The 22,350-nt window shown below is 41.2% G+C and overlaps 1 protein-coding gene and 1 pseudogene across 1 annotated transcript in view; one reads left to right on the top strand and one right to left on the bottom strand.

The window, feature by feature from the left end:
* Positions 1 to 22,350, bottom strand: part of pde8b (phosphodiesterase 8B) — a 315,649-nt gene that overhangs the window by 114,819 nt on the left and 178,480 nt on the right. The window lies entirely within an intron of this gene.
* Positions 15,113 to 16,236, top strand: LOC145343354 (peptidyl-prolyl cis-trans isomerase pseudogene; annotated as a pseudogene).

Genomic DNA, 22,350 nt, shown 5'->3' with positions numbered 1-22,350 from the left:
AAGGAGTTTGCGTGTTAATTGTGCTTTTTGGATTCTAAGTGATTTTAGAATGTGGACACTATTTTGGACTTCTTTGACCATAGTCACACTGAAAAACACATCATTTGTTGCTGATACCATTTTATTTCCTCAGTGTTTCCAACGGAGTAAGAGAAGCAGCAACAGCCTCAACCCCCAAGGAGGAAGGCATGGACGCCTGTTAGAAAGCAGTAGATCAAGAAACTATTACTTGTAGAAGGCTTTACCCAGCCTATTCGGCCTTTAGGCCAGTGAGTTTGCTGGATATTTCTGAAGAGGAGTGCATGAGAAGACTCGGGCAGGTTGATGCTAATCTTCGCAGTTTGCTGCAATAGGATTTGCCTCATGGGTGTATTGTCCATGCCTTGCCAGTGACTCTGAAAGGCACAACTGGCCTTAACAGTTTCAACTGGCAGTCTAGTTAATGGCAAGGCAACAGATAATTAAATCTTTACTTCTGCTTGGTGTCACACGAGGAATGGAAGCTGTTCTTTGGACTCTGCAACAACAGCAGTTTGGGCCTCTGTCTTATTTAGTCTCACTCCCTCTCATGAATGGACTTTTCCCACACCTTATTTTTCATCAATCTGGAGTCTGGTTAGGCCATCTGATATTGCAATGAATCGGAGTAAGCAGGCTGGCCCAAGGATGCTCATCGACTGCTTGCTGCCCACTGGCAGTAGTATTGGATATTTGACAGGTATCCCCTCACAGCATGACTACTACTTGGGAGCGAAAAGCTACTCTTAAACCTGGTTAGAACTATCCTAAAAAATTCAAAGTGAGAGAGATTTTGACTCATAGGTAAGTTAGTGATATTTACAAAGCATTTCCACTTGCACAAGATAGCGGTGCTCACTGATAGAATAACATTTTCAGACAATCAGTAATCTTGTTATCATTGAGAAGCTTAGTTACACAAATCAAGCCAGTTCTCTGCTCAAAGTCAGAACTGACCCACGGCGCCACAGCCTCTGCCAAGGCTGGGGCAAGCAGACAGTTGCTGAATCCATCCAGCCGGAACGGGATCATACTCAGTGCTGTTGGCACCAATCTGATCCACACTGGCTGTCCAGCCAACTGAGCCAACCAGTCCCCCAAATGGTCTGCTTTGCTGTGACAGCACATACTTTTCCATTCATGGCATTACTCGGAGCTGTGAATGGTGATGGTAGAAGCTTCAATTTTTTTTTGCATCATCACATGGCTGACTAGGAATTTCTCCCACTCTTATTGCCTGACATTGTTGTATTTTGGAAAGGTTGATACTTAACCTGTTTGGCCGTGTTAGGAATGCACCTACCTTGGTCATTGACTCCTAGGGTGGACTTGAACCCAGAGCTTCTGGCACATAAATAGGGATACTACCCACCATGCTGTTATTATATTTTATTTATGTGTATTTATTATCTGAAGATAAAATCTATTCTGGAAAATGGACTTTTGGATGAGTTGTTTAACTGAAGCCCGGTCAACACTTTGCAGCTGGAAATAAAATATTCCATGCACAATATTTTAAAAAGAGCACAGAATTCTTTCAGTGTCCTGGTCAACCCTCATTCCATAAGTAATATTATCAAAAACAGCTCAAGAAGTCATTCATGCCTGTTGGAGCTTGTCATGTTCAAAACAGTAATAACCCTTCAAGGACAAATAATTTCCAATAATAATCTTTGGGATACTCTGAAAATATAGAACCATAGAAACATAGAAGATCAGACTAGTAGCAAGCCATTTGATCCCTTTGATTCCACTCCATCATTTAATTTGATCATGGTTGACCCTCTACCTCAATGCCATACTCCCACACTTTCCCCATACCCCTTGACACCTTTAGAGTCTAGAAATCTATTTCCTTCTTCAATAGATTCAATGGTTTGGCCTCCACAGTCTTCTATAGTAGAGAATTTCACAGGTTCTCCATTCTCTGAGTGAATACGTTTCTCCTCACCTCAGTTTTAAATGACCTACCCCATATCCTGAGACCATGATCTCTTGTTTTAGATCCCCCAGCCAGAGGAAACTTCATCCCGGCATCCAGTCGGCCCAGCCCTATTAGAATTTTATATGTTTCAATGAGATTCCCTACTCATTCTTCTAAACTCCAGTGAAAATGAGCTCGATTAATCCAATCTCTCATTCGACAATCCTGCCATCCTTGGGATTAATCTGGTAAACCTTCAGTCTAGTAAAGATACACTCTCTCTATGGCAAGTATATTCTTTCTTAGGTAAGGAAACCAAAATTGCACACAGTACTTCAGGTGTGGTATCACCAAGGGCCTGTACAGCTGCAGTGAGATATCCTTGCTCCTGTATGCAAGTCCTCTTGCAATGAATGTTAACATATCATTATCCTTCCTAACTGCTTGCAGCACCTGCACGCTTGCTTTCAGTGACTGGTATACAAGGACACCCAGATTACCTTGCAGATCAACATTTCCCAATCTATCACTACTTAAACGATACACAATTTAAATGTTGTTTTTCCTACCAAGGTTTTCCATTTTTAATGCAGAATGTAGCAGTGGGCAAGAAAGATGGGGTTAAAGCCTCCAGCTCAAATGACAGCTTTCTCCGCTGTATTGTGAGGAACTCTGGAAAAGAAAATCCATGTGGGATAGACTCTGATTGAGCCTATGCAACAACTCCCTCCCCCCACCCAGCACTGTCCGAGCATGATTCTCTCCTCCCAGAATGATAAACTCACTTATCTCTTCTGGTGGGTTCTGCCCACTAATGCGTGCTGTGGGCATAATTCAATTTGGTTTGCCCTCAAGACAACATGAATGGATAGTATAATGTGGGGGGGAGGGAAGCAGAATTATTAGGCATTGAGGCCTGGTCATTAGATTTAAAGTAGTTCTAATGGGATTCCCAACATCAGGCATCCTGTTATGTCACTGGCAGGGAAAGAGGACAATAGCGACAGGGCTTCCCACCAACATCAATCGCATTTTGAGCCTCTCAAGAGATTTTGCGCTCCCGTTGCTATTCACGCCCATGCAAACAGGAGTGCAAAATCCCGGCCATTGTGAATAGCTGGGACCCAAGTACTGATGATCCCTGCAGTACCCAATTAGTCACTGCCTGCCACTCTGAAAAAGACTGATTTATTCCTACTCTTTTTGTCCTGTCAGCTAATCAATTCTCAATCTATGCCAATATATTACCCTCAATCCCATTGCTTTGTTTTTTCTCACACTAACCTTTTATGCAGGAGTACATTTAAAGCTTTCTTAAGATCCAAATATACCCCATCCACTGGTTCTTCCTCGTCTATTTTGCTAATTACTTCCCCAAAAAAACCCCAGTAAGTTTGTCAAATCTTAATTCCCCTTCATAAATCCACGTTGACTTTGTCTAATCCCATTGATATTTTCTAAGTGTTCTGTTATCACATCATTTATCATAGGTGCTAATAGTTTTCCCATGACTGGTGTTTGGCTAACCAGTCTATAATTCCCTGTTTTTTCAACCTTTTTTTAAATGGTGGGGTCATATTTGCCAACCTCAAACCTGATGGGACTGTTCCAGAATTTATAGAATTTTGGAAAATGACAATTAATGCATTCACCATTTCTATGGCCATATCTTTTAGTACCTTGAAATGTAGATTATCAGGCCTTAGGGATTTATCATCTTTCGGTTGAATTAATTTCTTTAGCACTTTTTTTTAGTAATACTAATTTTCTTCAATTCCTCCTTCTCACTATAGCTTGATTCCACAGAATTTCTGGGAAGTTTAGTTGTGTCTTCCTTTGTGAAGACAGAACTGAAGTAGCTGTTTAATTGCTCTGCCATTTCCTTGTTCTCTATAATAAATTCTCCCATTTTGAACTGTACATTTGTCTTCAATTCTTTTTTTCATGCTTTTAGAAGCTTTTACAGTCTGCTCTTATGGTCTTTCAATGTTTACTTTAATCCTCTATTTTCCCCCTGTTAATCAATCTCTTGGTCCTTCTTTGCTGAATGGCTCCCAATTCTCAGGCTTGTTCCATTTTCTCGCAAATTTATAGGACTCCTCTTTGGGTTTGATATTATCCTTGCACTTCTTTGATTAGCCATACTTGTGCCTCCTTTCTTGTTGTGTTTCTGTGCCAGAAAGGAATATGTAACTGTTGCAATGCATTGCACTAGTTCCTTAAATAGTTGCCATTGCCTATTTACCATCATGCCCTTTACTAAGTTTTCCCTATCTATCTTAGCCAACACATTCCTCAAACCTTTGCCATTTCCTTTGTTTAGATATAGGACCCGAATTTCAGATTGGATTTCCTCACGTTCTTTCCTAATAAAGAATTCTATCATGTTATGGTCATGGTTCCCTAAAGGACCCTGCACAATAAGATTATTAATCAACCCCTTCTCATTGCACAATATCAGATCTAGAAAAGCCTGTTAATTGGTTGGTTCTTTGATGTACTGGTTTAAAAATACATCTTGTACACACTCCAGGAATTCATCCGCCACAGTATCATTGCTAATTTGGTTTGTTCAGACTATATGTAGATAAAGTTACCCATGATTACTGTAGCACCCTTGTTACGTGCATCTGTTTAATGCCATCCTCGACTTTAGCACTACTGTTTGGAGCCCAACAGACAACTTCCACTAATGTTTTCTGGCAATTGTTGCTTCTTAGCACCCCCCCCACACTAATTCTACATCCAGATTTTCTGAACTAAAATCCTCTCTCAATATTGCACTGTTTTCAATATTAACAATGCCACCCCACCTCCTTTCCCTTTTTGCCTGTCCTTCCTAAATATTGAGTACACTTGGATAGTCATTTTCCAACCTAGATTACCTTGCAGCCATGTTTCTAATCATAAACATACCTTACCCATTTAAATCCAATTGCACTATTAATTTATCAACTTATTTCAAATTGTGGCTGGATGGCCAATGATCCCACAATTAAGGATCCTCTTGGAAGGAACGATCACAGTGTGGTGGAATTGAAAATATAGATAGAGCGTGAGAAGGTGAAATCCAATATCAATATGTTATGCTTAAACAAAGGAGACTACAATGGGATGAGGGGGGTGTTGACTAAGGTAGACTGGGAGCAAAAGGTTTATGGTGGGAAATTGAGGAACAATGGAGGACTTTCAAAGCGATGTTTCACAGTGCTCAGCAAAAGTATATACCAGTGATAAGCAAAGACAGTAGAAAAAGGGAAAATCAGCCATGGATATCTAAGGAAATAGAGGAGAGTATCAAATTGAAAGTAAATGCATACAAATTGGCAAAGATTAATAGGAAATTAGAAGATTGGGAAATCTTTAAAGGTCAACAGAAAGCCATGATAAAAGCTATAAGATCGATCATGAGAGTAGACTAGCTCAGAATATAAAAACAGATAGCAAAAGTTTCTCTAAATATATAAAAAGAAAAAGAATGGTTAAGATAAACATTGGTCCTTTAGAGGATGAGGAGGGGGATTTATTAATGGGAAATGAGGAAATGGTCGAGGCTTTGAACAGGTATTTTGTGTCACTCTTCACAGTGGAAGACACAAATAACATTCCAAAAATTGATGACAAGAAAGCTATGGCAGGTGAGAGCCTAGAAATGATCATTATCACAAAAGAAGCAGTGTTAGATAAGCTAATGGGGCTAAAAGTAGACAAGTCTCCTTGCTCTAATGGAATGCATCCCAGGGTATAAAAGAGATGCAGGGAAAACAGTAAATGCACTTGTAATTTACCAAGTCTGGGGTGGTTCCAGCAGATTGGAAAACAGCAAATATGATGCCACTGTTTAAAAAAGGAGCTGGACAGAAGACAGGTAAGTAGAGGCCAGTTAGCTTAACTTCTGTAGTGGGGAAAATGCTTGAATCTATCAAGCGAGGCATCCAGATAGAAATTGTTCCATTGGGAAGACACAGCATGGATTCATGAAAGGTGTCATGTTTAACTAATTTAGTGGAATTCTTTGAATAATGGGAAATGATGAAATGGCCAAGGCCTTAAACAAGTTTTTTGTGTCAGTCTTCACAGTGGAGGACACAAATGGCATACCGATAATTGACGGTCATGGGACTGTAGGGGGTGAGGACCTGAAAACGATCACTATTACTAAAGAGGTAGTGCTGGGTAGGCTAATGGGACTAAAGGTAGACAAGTCCCTGGGTCCGGATGCAATGCATCCCAGGGCACTAAAAGAAACGGCAGAAGTAATAGCATTAGTTGTAATTTATCAAAATTTGCTGGACTCTGGGGAGGTGCCAGCTGATGGAAAACAGCTAATGTAATAAGAACATAAGAACATAAGAACATAAGAAATAGGAGCAGGAGTAGGCCATCTAGCCCTTCAAGCCTGCCCCGCCATTCAATAAGATTATGGCTGATCTGTCGTGGCTCAGTTCCACTTTCCCGCCCTCTCCCCATAACCCTTAATCCCCTCTCTTATCAAGAACCCATCAACCCGCTTCTTAAAAATATTTAGCGAGGCAGCCTCCACCACTTCAACGGGCAGAGAATTCCAGAGATTCACCACCCTTTGAGTGAAGAAGTTCCTCCTCAACTCCGTTCTAAACCGCCTCCCCTTTATCTTGAGGCTGTGCCCCCTAGTCCTACTGTCTTTTTTGAGCGGGAAGAGTCTCTCCACCTCTATCCTATCCATCCCATTCATCATCTTATACGTCTCAATGCCACTGTTTAAAAAAGGAGGTAGACAAAAGGTGGGTAACTACAGGCCGGTTAGCTTGACATCCATAGTTGGGAAAATGCTGGAACCTATTATTAAGGAAGAAATAGCAGGACACCTGGAAAAGAATGGTTCAATCAAGCAGACGCAGCATGGATTCATGAAGGGAAAGTCGTGTTTGACGAATTTACTGGATTTTTATGAAGATGTAACAAGTGCGGTTGACGGAGGGGAACCGGTGGACGTGGTGTTTTTAGATTTCCAGAAGGCATTCGATAAGGTGCCTCACAAAAGGTTGCTGCATAAGATTAAGGTACATGGAGTTGGGGGTAAAGTGTTAGCGTGGATTGAGGATTGGCTATCTAACAGAAAGCAGAGAGTTGGAATAAATGGGTGCTTTTCCGGTTGGCAGTTGGTGACTAGTGGTGTGCCACAGGGATCGGTGCTGAGGCCTCAACTGTTTACCATATTCTTAGACGATCTAGAGGAGGGGACCGAGTGTAGGGTAACAAAGTTTGCGGATGACACAAAAATGAATGGGAAAGCAAATTGCATGGAGGACACAAAGTCTGCAGAGAGATTTGGATAGGCTAAGTGAGTGGGCAAGGATCTTGCAGATGGAGTATAATGCTGGCAAGTGTGAGGTTATCCACTTTGGAAGGAATAATAGTAAAATGGACTATTATTTAAATGGTGAAAAATTACAACATGCTACTGTGCAGAGGGACCTGGGGGTCCTTGTGCATGAATCGCAAAAACTCAGTTTGCAGGTGCAGCAGGTGATCAAGAAGGCAAATGGAATGTGGGCCTTTATCGCGAGGGGGATGGAGTATAAAAGCAGGGAGGTCTTGCTGTAATTGTACAAGGTACTGGTGAGGCCACACCTAGAGCAGTGTGTGCAATTTTGGTCCCCTTATTTGAGAAAAGATATATTAGCTTTGGAGGGAGTGCAGAGAAGGTTCATCAGGTTGATTCCGGAGATGAAGGGGTTAGCTTATGATGAGAGATTGAGTAGACTGGGCCTGTACTCATTGGAGTTTAGAAGGCTGAGGGGAGATCTTACAGACACATTTAAGATAATGAAGTGGCTAGACAGGGTAGAACCAGACAGATTATTTCCACTTAGAATGGAAACAACAACTAGAAGGCACAGCCTCAAAATAAGGGGGAGTCAATTTAGAACAGAGTTGAGGAGGAACTTCTTCTCCCAGAGGGTAGTGAATCTTTGGAATTCTCTGCCCATAGGAGCAGTGGAGGTTACCTCGTTAAATGTGTTTAAGTCACAGATAGATAGATTTTTGCCCAATAAGGGAATTAAGGGTAAGTGGAACTGAACCACTATCAGATTAGCCATGATCTTATTGAATGGTGGGCAGGCTCGAGGGGCTAGATGGCCTACTCCTGCTCCTATTTCCTATGTTCTTATGTTCTTATGAGGACATCACGAGAGTGGTGGACAATGGGGAAGCAGTGGATGTAGTGTATCTGGATGTCCAGAAGATATTTGACAAGGTGCTGCACAAAAGGCTGCTGCATAACATAACAGAGCACAGCATTATGGGTAATGTATTAGCATGGATAGAGTATTGGTTAACCAACAGAAAGTAAAGAGTGGCAATAAATGGGTTGGTGATCGGTAACCAGTGATGTCCCTCAGGGATCAGTATTGGGACCGCAATTTTTTACAATTTACATAATGATTTGGGATTGGGTCCAAATGTAGTATGTCAAAGTTCGCGAATTACACTAAGATAAAGTAAAATTTATTTATTAGTCACAAGGCTTACATTAATACTGCAATGAAGTTACTGTGACAATCCCCTAGTCGCCACACTCCAGCGCCTGTTTGGGTCAATGCACCTCACCAGCATGTCTTTTGGATTGTGGGAGGAAACTGGAGAACCCAGAGGGAACCCACGCAGGCATGGGGAAAATGTGCGAACTCCACACAAACAGTGATCCAAGCTGGGGATCAAAGCTGGGCCCCTGGCACTGTGAGGCAGCAATGCTAATCACTGTGCTACCATGACACCCATAAGTGGTAGAGATGTGTGGTACAGCAAAGTATGCAGAGGACACTGAAAGTCTGCAAAGGGTTATAGATAGTTCAGGTAAAACCAGAACTAGGGAGCATGGCCTCAAAACAACGGGGAGCAAATTTAGGATTAGTTGAGGAGGAACTTTGTCACCCAGAGGGTTGTGAATCTGTGGAATTCTCTACCCAGTGAAGCAGTTAATAACATTCCATCTCATTGAATGTTTTTAAGGCAAAGATAGATAGATTTTGAACAATAAAGGTGAGCGGGCAGGTAAGTGGAGTTGAGATCACGAAAAGATCAGCCATGATCTTACTGAATGGCAGAGCAGGCTCAAGGGCCAAATGGTCTACTGCAGCTTCTAATTCTTACGTTCGTATGTTCTTATGAGAGAGAGAAGTCCTGTGACATACCTCATCTACAACAACAATGGGATTGCGTTGTGGCAATATTACTGGACATTTTTAGAGATTAAGTATCTGTGAGGATTGTTGTGTAAATGGATGTTTTTGCAAGTCTAATCAAGCAGGAATCCTTTTGGGGAATGCGCTGTAAAACTATTCTTAACTGTGTAAATGTTGTCTTGCGTGTTTAAGTTTTTTTTTACTTTGTTATTAAATGTTTCAATTTGATATTTAAAATCTTCAAAAAATTGTTTCTGGAATTTGTTACTCCTGAGTTCAGTACTCATAGCTTTTTTGTGATAGAAATACAATAGAAATGAGTTGTGATAGCTTGCTGAGTTTCCCTTTGGGAGTTGGTTTGCACGGTACTTAACAACCTGCCATATCCTAACAACCCTGACACCAGGACGGCAACATCTGCAGCTGCAGAAGTATTGATCTGTTCCCCTTTAGAATCTCCTACCACTATTGCTGTCTCATTCCTTTTCTTCTTCTCCAGTGTGCAGCTGACTCACTCATTTTGCCATGGATTTGGCTCTTGCTGCATTCCTTTGAGAAACCCTTAGCAGTATCCAAATCAGAAAATCTGTTATAGTGGGCAATAGACTGAGGGGACTCCTGCACTACCTGCCTTGTGCTTTTACTTTGTCTAGTAGTCACCCATTCCCTTTCTATGTACTCATTAGCTGCAGCATAATTATCTCACTGTACCCCTGTGAAAATCAAGTTTTCTTGAAATTGCATAGAAGATTCTATTTCCTAAAGAAAAAGTACTTTTTGTAAATATTAATGGTATGAATGTCAGGACAACTCAAATTAAACATGGAAATTGTTGCAAAAGTTACATAGTGCCAGTGAGTTCTTTATGAACTAATGTGATTTATCACATTTACAATATATAAAACAGAATACAAGCGATACTGCTGTAAATCACCACTGAAGCTTTTACTTACGCTGTGAGCTGAAAGATGTCACCTGCTTTGTCTTCACTGTTTATAGTCTGTAACTCTCAGATGTTTAGATTATTTTATTTTCTGCCAGTATTAGGCTACAACTTGTGGGATGTTATTACAAACATTTAAGACTGACATGTCAAATTCTTCTCTGTACTATCTAATGGAGCTATAAATCTGTTAAGATAAATGAGTTAACACCTCTATTAAAATAGCAAAGGGAAACATTTTGTGCTTGTGCACTTGTTTTATATTATTGATCATTTCCAGGCTGCTGTGCTTTGAAACATTTATTAAAAGCATAAAGTTCATTCCAAAGCACATGCTGACATCTCCCAAGTTAACATGTGGAAAATAATTCACCACATGGTACAAGCTTAATGTAAGAGATAAAATGGATGATTCTTTCTGTTAGTGCCTTGATTTGATATGTAAATGGAAGAGTAATCTCAACAGATTTGTAAAATCTGTTCACTCTGTGTTTGCTAGGGAAGGGAATCCGTCACCCATACCACACTGTGTGTGCTTGATGGCTCACTGAATAACTACTATATCTGTCAGTGATTAACAAGGCTTTTACTTAACTCTGAAAATGTGTCACTGCATGAACAATCACGGTCTGAAATAAAATATCTGCAGGAGGGCTTCATTGCCTATCTGGTCTTGACAGGTAACACCTAGGCTGTGCAATTTTCCAATGGTCCTGGCCCAGAAATTGGCCACTGGATTTAAGTGTTGCCTTATCATTTAAAACAACCCGAGCCTCATTTCTGGAGCAGGGGGTGAGTTTTTAAACACATGTAGATGCCCATTTGCCCAGCAATAAAATTGGGGCCACGCTGCCTTCCAGTATTCTTGCCTGAGACATTTCTTCAAAAAGAAAAATCATAACATTCTGGCCTGTCTGTTTTTTCTTTCAGTTAATAACATTCTTAATTTACTTTGTTAACCATGGTTAATTTATCCTCTTCCTAGAATCATTTTTCCTCACTGGGATATATCTTTGTTGTGAATCATAAATGTCCACCATTGCCGATCATCAGTCTTTCCTGCTAAACATCTTTTCCACTCCACTCCAGCCAACTCTGCCCTCATTCCTTTGTAATGATCTTTACTTAAGTGTAGTTCTGTTGTTTCTGACCAAATTTCTCACTCTCAATCTGAATGCTAAATTCTGCCAGGTTATAGTCATTATTTTCTAGGGGATTCTTTACTCTGAGATTGTTTATTAAACCTACCTCATTACAAATTACAAGATCCAAAATAGCCTAACCCCTGCTTGACCCCTCCACAACATATTGTTCTAGGAAGCTATCCTGAATATACTGAATTTTGCGTCTTGGCTACCTCTGCCAATTTGATTTTCTGAATCCACATGAAGATTAAAATCACCCAAGATTAATGTACTGCCTTTTTTATACACTCTCATTATCTCTTGATTTATTCTCTGACCTACAGGACAGCTACTGTTCAGGGGCCTATAGCCTACACCCACCAATATCTTCAGGTCGTCAATGTAGCCCAATTTGTAACGCAAACCAGCCTCCCATCCATTGACTCTGTCTACCCTTTTGCTGCCTTGGCAAAGCAGCCAGCCTTAATTAAGGACCCCATGCACCTTGGACAATTTCTCTTCCATCTCCTTCCAGAGGGAAAAAGATATAAAAGTCTGAGGACACATACCAACCAACTCAAGAATAGCTTCTTCCTTTTGCCATCAGACTTTTGACTGGACCTACCATGCATTAAGTTGATCTTTCTCTACACCCTAGCTATGGTTGTAACACTACATTCTGCACTCTCTCATTTCCTTTTCTATGAATGGAATGCTTTGTCTGTATAGTGTGCAAGAAACAATACTTTTCACTGTATACTAACACATGTTACAATAATAAATCAAATCAAATCATCCCCTTGCTATTTCTTACCCGCATCCATATGGTTTCCACATCTTCTGATTCAAAATCATTTCTATCATACTTATTCCATTTCATACAAATCTAACCCACCACATTTTCCTTTCTACCTGCCCTTACAAAGCCTGAATATTTTGTTTCCAGCTTTGATCTCCTTGTAACCAATGTAATAGCTATAAGATCATACTCACTAACATCAATTTATAGAACATAAGAAATAGGAGCAGGAGTAGGCCATCTAGCCCCTTGAGCCTCCTCTGCTTATGCCACTAATTCATTTATTATGTGCTAATAATTTATGTCACTAATTTGTTTATTGTGTGCTAAATTCTACATGCATTTAAGTAGAAAGCCATTAGATTTGCCTTTTTACCATTTTAACCCTTTGAATCTATTTGCTGCTCCTTTTAAATGTTTGTACACTCTGTCCCTTCCTGTCACACTCTGGGTATCATGGCCTAAATAGCTGACTTGCAATGCTGCCATGTCATTTTGATTTGTAAGCCTATATATCCCCTCTCCAGAACCATACCTTTTCTATTTACTTTAAAGCCTTCTCTACTTCCCTAGTTAAGTGGTTTGAAAGAACACTGATCCCAACATGGTTCAGATGTCAGCCGTCCCAACGGTACAGCCCCACTTTCCCCAGCATGGATGCCAGTGCTCCACGAACCAAACCCACTTCTCCCATACCAGTCTTTGAGCCAGGTACCCATCTCTCCCATTTTATGTACCCAATGTCAATTTGCATGCAACTCACGTAATAATCCAGAGATTATAACTTTTGAGGTTCTGTTGCTCAATTTAGTGCCTAGCTCCTCAAATTCTGTACACAGAACCTCTTTCCTCATTCTGCTTATGTGGTTGGTACCTACATTTACCACGAAAACTGGATCCTCCCCCTCCCACTGCATTTCCTCTCCAGCCCTGAGCAGATATCCTGAACCCTGACATCAGCAGGTAACACTGCATTCTGGACCCTCGCTCTTTACTACAGAGAACAGTGTCTATCCCCTTCACTGACATGGTTGCACAGAGGTTAGCACACTCGCTTCACAGTGCCAGAGACTTGAGTACAATTCTGGCCTTGAGTCACTGTCTGTGTCTAGTTTGCATATTCTATGTGGAGAGTTCGAGAACTCTGCACTCACTTGACAAAGGGGCAAACCCCGAAAGCTTGTGGGTTTACTATCAAATAAACTTGTTGGACTTTAACCTGGTGTTGTGAGACTTCTTACTGTGTTTATCCCAGTCCAATGCTGGCATCTCCACATCATTAAAGAAAGAAGCAGAGGGAGGCTCCCAGTTAAATACAGAACTGAAGTATGCAGACCTGGTGAGGTCAGCTAGCAAGAAGTCAGAAATTTGAAGTAATCCTAAGGTTGATGACCTTAGTACTGCCTGTGAAGCAGTAGTGTTCTGTTGGCTTGGCTGGATATTTGAAAGATTGTGTAGAGGAATACTGAAAGGAGAAACTGAAATCCTGAAAGTGGATCCTTGAAGCCACCTGAGAGAAAGCAGTATTTGGAAGAAGATTCCAAGGCATGTTTCTTCAAGAGTGGAGTTTGAAACACTTGTGTAGAGATCAGAGTTCCAGTGAGATCAGTTGGTTCACAGTGTGATAAGCATTTGAGGAGATTTGATGAGAAATCCACAGAAGTCGTATTGGGTGAAGTTTGCCACTGGGTTTCAGAGTTATGGTGTCTGATCACAGTTTGTATGTTGGGTTGCAAGGACTGTGTACTTACTGAGAACATTGTAGTATGAGATATAATTTGTAACTGTGTTATCTTTAAAAATCTGTGCGCATCTGTGAAGATATGGGTGGGAAGAAGGAGTATTGTATTATAGTCAATCTTTCAACGTCTAATGAATATTTTATTCTTTTGTTCAAAGTTAATTGGCAGCCCTCTGACTTTGTTCATCCACATCGCTAAACAAAAAAAAAGGTTATGTTCTATTGATCCAGGGTTCCATTCAGGCCTTGATGTCCAGTAGTAGCCTCAGCTGGATCAAAACACCCTATGCAAACTTAGTACCAACTCACGCCAATCCATCCACCCGACATACCCCTCTTTCTCGTTACAGCTACTATGCCAACTCACTTTGTATCCACCATGGGCAGTCTTCAGAACCCATTGCAAAGATGAGGTTAAAAAATTCAATAAAATTAAGTTCCAAGTGTCTGTTGCAGACTTCACTATATTGAAAACACTCTTATTCATAAATACCATTTACTGTATTTGCATTTCTCCAACTAAATAAACATTTAATTAAAGTGCACAAACTCTCATAACAAACATTGGAACTCAGAGATGCATGTGAAAGAATCTGTAACCATTTGTAGCTCTCAGCCAAATTATAATACGACAAACAACCTACTATAATAATGGATGGTTGTGAAAGTAATCATGGAGGACCAATCTAGCAATGGAAAACCTCAGGCTTATGTCAACAGACACAGTGAAATAGCAAGCAATCTTTTTTTAAACACTCTAGCCATTTTCTTCAAATATTTGAAGGGCAGGACTTTTAAATGCCTTGGCAGCTTTGGTGGCTCCCTTTGCCAGGTTTATTTGAGGGATCTCTTGACAATTCCAATGAGCTTAATAACAATGAGCTTAAGCAGTTCTTATACTTTTCTTTAACAATTGCAAAGAGCAACTGGCCTACCCAAAGGGCACCATACTTCTAGTGTCCTCAACCCAGACCCAAAGGGATACCTTATCTCTCCAAAGAGGCATTCTGGCTACCTAAACAAATCTGCAAAGTTCAGAGCTGCTCTGCACATTTTGGGTTTCACACTTGAAAATCCCACTTCAGTGCCTCTAAAGTGAGCATGCATGAAACATGTATTGCCCCTATCACTAACTCTGTTAAAATGGGAAATGCCATATTTGGGGTGCACAAATTATGATTTTTGGCCAATTTTGCCATGACAGAGAGGCTCACTGTTGTGATGAAAATATGAGCCATAGAATGAGAAATATGTTTGGCCATGAGATTACAAATTGTGGTTGAATACAATTCTGCAGCTGCTGATGGCCCAAGCATCTCATGGATGCTGAGTTTTGAGCTGTTAGATCTGTTCTGAATTTTTCACATTTAATGATGGTAGTACCATATAACACAATGGACAATATCTGCATTGTGAAGAGAAAGCTTGCTCTGCACAAGGACTCTGTGATAGTCATTTCTACTGTCATGAACAGATACATCTGTGATAGGCAGATTGGTGAGGATGAGGTCAAGTAGATATTTTTCCCCTCTTTGTTCACTTACTTGGTGGCACAATGGTTAGCACTGCTGCCTCACAGTACCAGGGATCCGGGTTCAATTCCTAGCTGGGTCACTGTCTGTGCAGAGTTTGCACGTTCTTCTCGTGTCTGTATGGGTTTCCTCCGGGTGCTCTGGTTTCTTCCCACAATCCGAAAGACGTGCTAGTTAGGTGCATTGGCTGTGCTAAATTCTCCCTCAGTGTACCTAAACAGGCACTGGAGTGTGGCAACTAGGGGATTTTCACAGTAACTTCATTGCAATGTTAATGTAAGCCTACTTGTGACAAATAAATAAACTTTACTACCTACCCAGGCCGCCACCCCCTGAGTCAGAGTGAACGGGACTCTCGCAGCACCAGAGCCAACAGTGCAAATTCCCGAGTTTACATGGACATCGCCTCCTGGGGCAACACGCTAGGCCACGTTGTTACTGAGCTCAGGCCTGATGTGGTCCCATAGGCTGCAGAAAACGTCCATGCATTGTGCATTGGTGAGAAGGCATTTAGTTACAAGTGCTCAATATTCCACAGAATCATTCCTGACTTCATGTGCCAGGATGGTGACTATACAAAACATTCTTTAAAGTTTAAAGTTTATTTATCATTGTCACATGACAATGATAATATATTATCATATAGACATATATTAACTCTGCAACAAAGTTACTGTGAAAATCCCCTTTGCGCCATACTTCTGTGCCTGTCACTGGTGGGAAGTCCATTTACAGTGAAAAGTTTCAAGATGACAAATTCCAGCTCAAGCACATTGGATCTGGTACCTTGTCTATGGTCAATGTTGGATTAAATACAATGGATTCCAGTTCTTCATTTGCACTGCAGAATCTCCATGGTTGGACCAAAAGCATGTTGTATTTGGTAAGTTTGTAGAGGGCTATGAAATGCTGAAGATGATGGAGAAATTGGGCAGCAGTATGGCAAAACAAGCACAATTAACGTCATTAATTGTGGGTTCATGTGACTGGAATTCTATGATTAAATAAAACTTGATTGCTTGCCAGAAAGGTCCAGTCTGACAGTTATGTCCTTCAGATGTGACTAGATCAGTTAGTAATAGTGCTACTGAGCTACTCTTGGTGATGGGCAATGAAGCTCACCCACCCCGAGTATAATTTGGGTCCTTGCCACTCTTAGAATTTCTTCTGTGATGTTCAATATGAAAAAGCACTGATTCGTCAGCTGAAGTTGGGAGTAGGGGAACACTTGGAGGTGATCATCAGCAGGAGATTTCCTTACCATGTTTGACCTGATGCCATGAGACCTCATGGGGTCCAGTATCAATGTTCTGGACTCCCAGAGCTACTTCTGCCTGACTGTGAAGCCGCTTCTCTCTTGCCAGAAGGACAGAACACATCCAGAAATGGTGGTGGAAGTGTTTGGGCATTGGTTTCAAGACATGATTCAGTGGATATCACTGTTGGGCTATTGCTTGATTAATCATTGGGACAGTTCCCCAATGTCGGTACTAATCCTCAGATGAACACACAAGGAGGTTTTTGGAGGAGCAATAGGGCATGTAAATGCTGTTTCCTAAGCTTAGGTCAGTGCCAGTTGATCCATCCAGTTCAGTTCTTTTTTGACTTTCCCTTTGTGGTTTGATACAATTGAATGTTTTGCTGGCCTATTTCAGAAGGCAGTGGGTCTGGATTTAAATCTAGGCCCAGTTCAAGTGATCATGACTGATGCCTTAAAGGGCATTAGTATAGCTGAGGTAAATGGATATGGTACAATAATAATGTTTTTTTTCTCTTTTTCATTCACAAGTTTTAAGTCGGTCCGCCTTGTGTCCAACGAGGGGCATACACACGATGGGTCGTACTTGGGCTGCTCTTTGTTGTTTGAGATTGGCCTAGTGCTTCATGTCGTTAGTGTGTGCTTAAACTGGACCAGATACTGGGCAAGATGACAACTCAGTGACTATCGCTGATTGCTGTGCAGACACATGGATTTGGGCCGGTATCTGTGGGAGTTTGCACATTCTCCCCATGCTTGCGTGGGTTTTCTCCGGGTGCTCCAGTTTCCTCCCACACCCCAGGGATGTGCTATTAGGCTGATTGGCAGTAATAAATTGTCCCTAAATTAGTTTCCCTCAATGTGGATGGCCATAAAACATTAGATAAGGGTCATGGATGGAGGGGGGGACTGGTGGTGTTAAGATGGTGGCGTGGGCTCGTTGGGCCTGTTTCCCGGGCTGTTTTTTGTTCTTTGAGATTGATCAGTCATGATATTATTGAGTAGCACAGCAAGCTCAAAGGACTCAAGTGCTTCCTACTCCTTGCAATCTTGAGTGTCCAAGTGAGTAATTCTTGGCCTATAGACTGTCTACTATGGCTTAGTTCTGGCTTCTCCTTGTTCTTCAGGCTTCTGATGTTGCTGCTCCTCTTCCTCCAACTGATCAACCAATTAAGTGAAGCCAAAATAGCATCTGTGATAAGCAGTGAGTTATTAATGAAGTTTGGAGAGGCAGGCAAAAATTGATAAGAAGCAAACTGGATGCGTGGCGTTACAATAGTCACAATGGCATGCAGACTCATTGCTCTATTCTGGAAAGGCAGTCGGTGAAGGATGATATGAGCCAATTTTTAATCAGTCTTACATTTATTTACTGAGTGAAACATTTTAAGCACCTCCTAGCCCAACCACACCCTGGTTTTGGTGACTGTCTCTACATTTGTCCTCAAGTGAAACCACAATTAATGCCCTTCACCTGCATATCTGATATACAATTAACACACATGATCTAAGCAAGTGAGTGGACTTTTAAATTGAGCCTTCTGTTGTATCAATCTATTGATGAGACCAAGGCTTTTACTCTGTGGGTTTCCTGTTAGTTGGGAAGGGAATTATGAGAATCATAGAATTCTAACTCACTCAGTAAAAAAAAATCTTATCAGGATAAAAATGAGGCCCAATTTGAATTCATTCATGAGACATTTGCTCTTTACAGCAGGTTTGTTTGAAGCCTGAATTAGCTCCTTGTTAAAAATGATTTGATTTGCTTTTGCTGAGATCACACCATTGTCAGTTTTTACATTTTAACCACTTTCTTATCAGGATGCTGGGTTAGTTTAACATCAGGGCTCCACTTTCTGATGACTAGGATGGGAATTGTTACTGTAAAATACTCTGAGGCTGAGAAAGTTCAGACAATGTGGCAGACACCTTTGGGACTGATATAAACGTGAGACCCCAGTATGCTGAGATTGCAACAGGAGCAGATTTTTGTGGAGGCAATGGGGGCCTTGACCACTGGCTGGAAAGCCAGCAAGGCCCCTTCATTGCCTCTTTTCAGGAAGGTCCACTGCATCTTTTGCCACCCAGGCACATAACAAACCAGTGGTTGACTTCCCCTGGGACCAACAACGCCAGAAGTAGACGTTCTGCTCACCAAGAATTGCTGTCCAATAATGCCAGGTTCCTCAATCAGGCACTAAATGCTTTTGACCATAGGACCCTTCCCAGGAACCTGAAAGCAAATATGCCACAGTTTCCTTGTTATGCTTCCCCATGGGGTGTTCCTACCTGCCTCTAGGCCAATACCAATGGTGGTGAAATGAGGACCTTAAGTAGGCATTAGTTGCCAGAATTCTCACCTGAACTTAATTGGGGTGGAGACAGGAAGTGGCAGGTCACCTAATCTCCACCCTTCTACTAATTAAATGCCCGCCCACCACCAAACTCACTACTGAAGAATGGAAGTGGCCCCATAAGTTGGGAGTGGTGTGGAAATGATCTCAGCCTGCAGAAATGTTTATCTGGTTGGGGGAAAACACAGAAATTCAACCTGAAAATAAGAAAGTTTCCAGCTTGTAAAGTAAGGTACGTGTTCCTAGAGGCACAGGCATCTAACGGCTCCCTGCAAGATTTGCTGCCCTCCCTTGACCCCACATGCTCTGGGGTGGTAGGGAGTGGGATAGGAGTAGAGCTGGGGAATTTAACGGACAAGACTGCAGCAAAAGTTTTGGCAATGTAACTTTGCTGTTGGAGCTAATGTTTAACCCAGTACATTTTAATTTGGGATCAAAACACTTAAATTTAAGTTTTATGGATCTACCCATTACTTCTTCAAAACTGCCTGTCAGCCCAAAGATCAGGATATGAGATAATATTTGTATGATTGTGTGAAAGGTCAACAGACTTTCATCTGTCCTAGATTGTGTAACTATTGTGTTACTCTGTGAAATTCAACATGCTACCATCAGAGATGTCCTCACTGACAGCTATGCCCAAAGCATTGGAGCTTTTGTCTGATCTAATGCACCGTAGGTTGCCACATACCAAACAAGTAGTTATTACAGTGATAGTTTATCTTGGTATGAGGTTTCCTTAATCTACATGGCAGATATCCTCTCACTGCTGTCTTTGTGGCCAAGTTTAGATTGTAGAATATACATGGCAGGACTTATTGTTTCACCAAAATGCTAAATTTAGTCAATGCCAAAAAATATGAATGTGTCGCACGCAATGTGTGATTTTGAATGTAAATAAGTTTTCCTTGCACATTAAAAATATTCTGAATGAAGAACACTTCTAAGTTTTCAGATTTATAACAGAAAAGACCATAAAATACAGGAGCAGAATTAGTCCATCCTGCCTTTTCCCTGGAACCTTTAATCCCTTTATCAGTCAAGAACCTATCAATCTCTGTCTTTAAATACACTCAATGACATGGCCTCCACAGCTTTCTGTTGCACTGGATTCCACAGATTCACCACCCTCTAGCTGAAGAAATTCCTCATCTTGGTTCTAGCAGGTCATCCCTTTATTCTGAGGCTATGCCCGCGAATCCTACTAATGGGAACAACTTCCCCATGTCCACTCTATCTAGGCCCGACAGTGCAGAAGGCAGTCTTTTGGCCCATTCAACCTGCACTGACAACAATCCCACCGAGGCCCTACTCCGTAACATTATAATTGGTGGCCCCCCCACACATACATGTGTGATTAATGAGGTTCCAAATTCTGAATCTGACGTGGGAACCTGCCATTCTGGCCAGCGGGATAGTCGCTGGTGGAGCTACCTGCCATTGCTCTTAGTCTCAAAATGGGAGACTTGTGCCCAGTGGGTAATGTTCCTATCTCTGAATCAAAAGCTCTGGGTTTGAGTCCAATCCCAGGACTTGATGGCCATGGAAGGTGCATCTGTGGTGTGGCCAAGCAGGTTGATTGTCAACCTGTGAATTCTTCCACCTCAATGGCAGGTGGGAGAGTTTCCTGGTCATCTAGAACTGTGCGAAAGTTGTAGTGCAACATTCCCATCAAAGACTCTATGCATAAGCTCTTGCAACAGGCTGTACTCTTTGCTTTGAAGGATGGAGAGAGAACATTTTTACAAATTGAGATGGAAAAGCCAAATTGTAAAAACTATATTCAATTAATTTATTGCAATTGCAATCAAAGCTTTGAGATCTAACATTGTTTTTTCCCCGTGGCAAGTTAGTCAAATTAAAATTGACTGTGGTTTTAAAGTCCATCTTTCCTTTATTTCAAGCAAGCAATAGATCATTCATTCAGGTGAGGCAATTTGCTAACTTTTGCAATGAATTATGAAGTTACCTTTGATTTATCCTATTCCTGCTGGTCAGCCTAAAATAGTGGCACTTACTATGGCACAATTTTTGTCAGAAATGCTTTGAGGTGAAACTATTTATAACAAGGCAATGCCAGCCGCTTCCTGCATTGAACTGTGCTTAAAGCAACCTTTTAGAGATTGATAAGCACTTCAAAATGATTGACCTAAGATAATAAAGTGCACAGTCCACAACATTGGAAGCATATTTCAAGATTTACCCAAGGATATGTATTCCTAGAAAGGATTAAATTTTGTTTTAAAATTGGCATATTCTGATTCAGTTTAAGTACTGATACAGCTCAGAGTTATAAATTTTAAATCTATCAACAGGAAAATTAAAGTTAGCACTGCTGCCTCACAGCGCCAGGGACCCATGTTCAATTCTAGCCATGGGTGACTTCTTGTGTGGTGTTTGTACATTCTTCTCATGTCAGTCTCCTCTGGGTGCTCTGGCTTCCATTCACAGTCCAAAGATTTGCAGCTTGGGTGAATTGGATATGGTGAATTGACCTTTAATGTCAGGGGGAATGAAGGGTAAATATGTGGGGTTACAGGGATAGAATCTGCGAGGGATTATTGTTGGTGCAGGCTTGATGGACAAATGGCCTCCTTCTGCACAGTATTGATCCTATGATCAATTCTAAGGTGATATTTTAATTTTTAGAAAATCAATCGCACTGTCACATATTGAAAAGTTAACTTAATGGTCATTCACTTACACTTAATTCATTTCACTGCAAATGTACCCCATCCCACTCTGCAGCTCAATAAACAACTGCACAAATACAACTCCTCCAACTTTCCTGTAATATCAGTAGACCTTCCTTAATTCAAAGTGCCATCTTCAATTAGTTTTTCACTCCTCCAGTTCAAGCTGACTTCTTCCTCACTGCGTCCTCCTCCACACCCCCAACCTCCACCACTCCAATTTAAGCTGGCAATAGGAACATTTCCTAGTTCAAGTTGACATTCTACTCTAATTTATTAATGACATCAGTTACCTTTACCCAAGTGCACTGACAGTTGCTTCTCTCTTCTCCTTTCAGCTTCTGCCTCATTTCCTCACAGCTTCCAACAACCCAATTTCCTCTCTCCATTGCCAGCTATTATGTCTGCCTTCTCTTACCTAACTCCAACTACTAATGCAACAGATTTGGTGCTTCCCTAACCTCAGATTATTAGTATTTCTAATGCTAATGGCAGGATAGTGGCCTCTCCAAATTGTAAGTATATGCAATTCTTGCACTAAGAGCAGAGGCGGGAGGGGGGGTGGTCCATTCCAATGCAACAACATTTATGTTCGGGTTGGAGTAAAAGTAAGTAACAAGGAACCCAGATTGTACAAATTCTTGGTTCCAAGTGCTAACAAACTGGCTCAGTGACTGGTAACTTTGTTAATCAGTCAGGGCTTAGGGAAATTCCTTGCTTACTATATCTGCTTAGTAGGAGGAAGAAACTTCCTGTAAACAGTGTAAAATTTTTTACAAATGCAGTTATTTTTTC

This window comes from Carcharhinus amblyrhynchos, chromosome 5 (assembly GCF_965287045.1).
Source record: "Carcharhinus amblyrhynchos chromosome 5, sCarAmb.v2.hapA, whole genome shotgun sequence".
Taxonomy (NCBI): domain Eukaryota; kingdom Metazoa; phylum Chordata; class Chondrichthyes; order Carcharhiniformes; family Carcharhinidae; genus Carcharhinus; species Carcharhinus amblyrhynchos.
The sequence above is the reverse complement of the archived record's forward strand: the minus strand, read 5'-3'. Positions and strand labels throughout refer to the sequence as shown.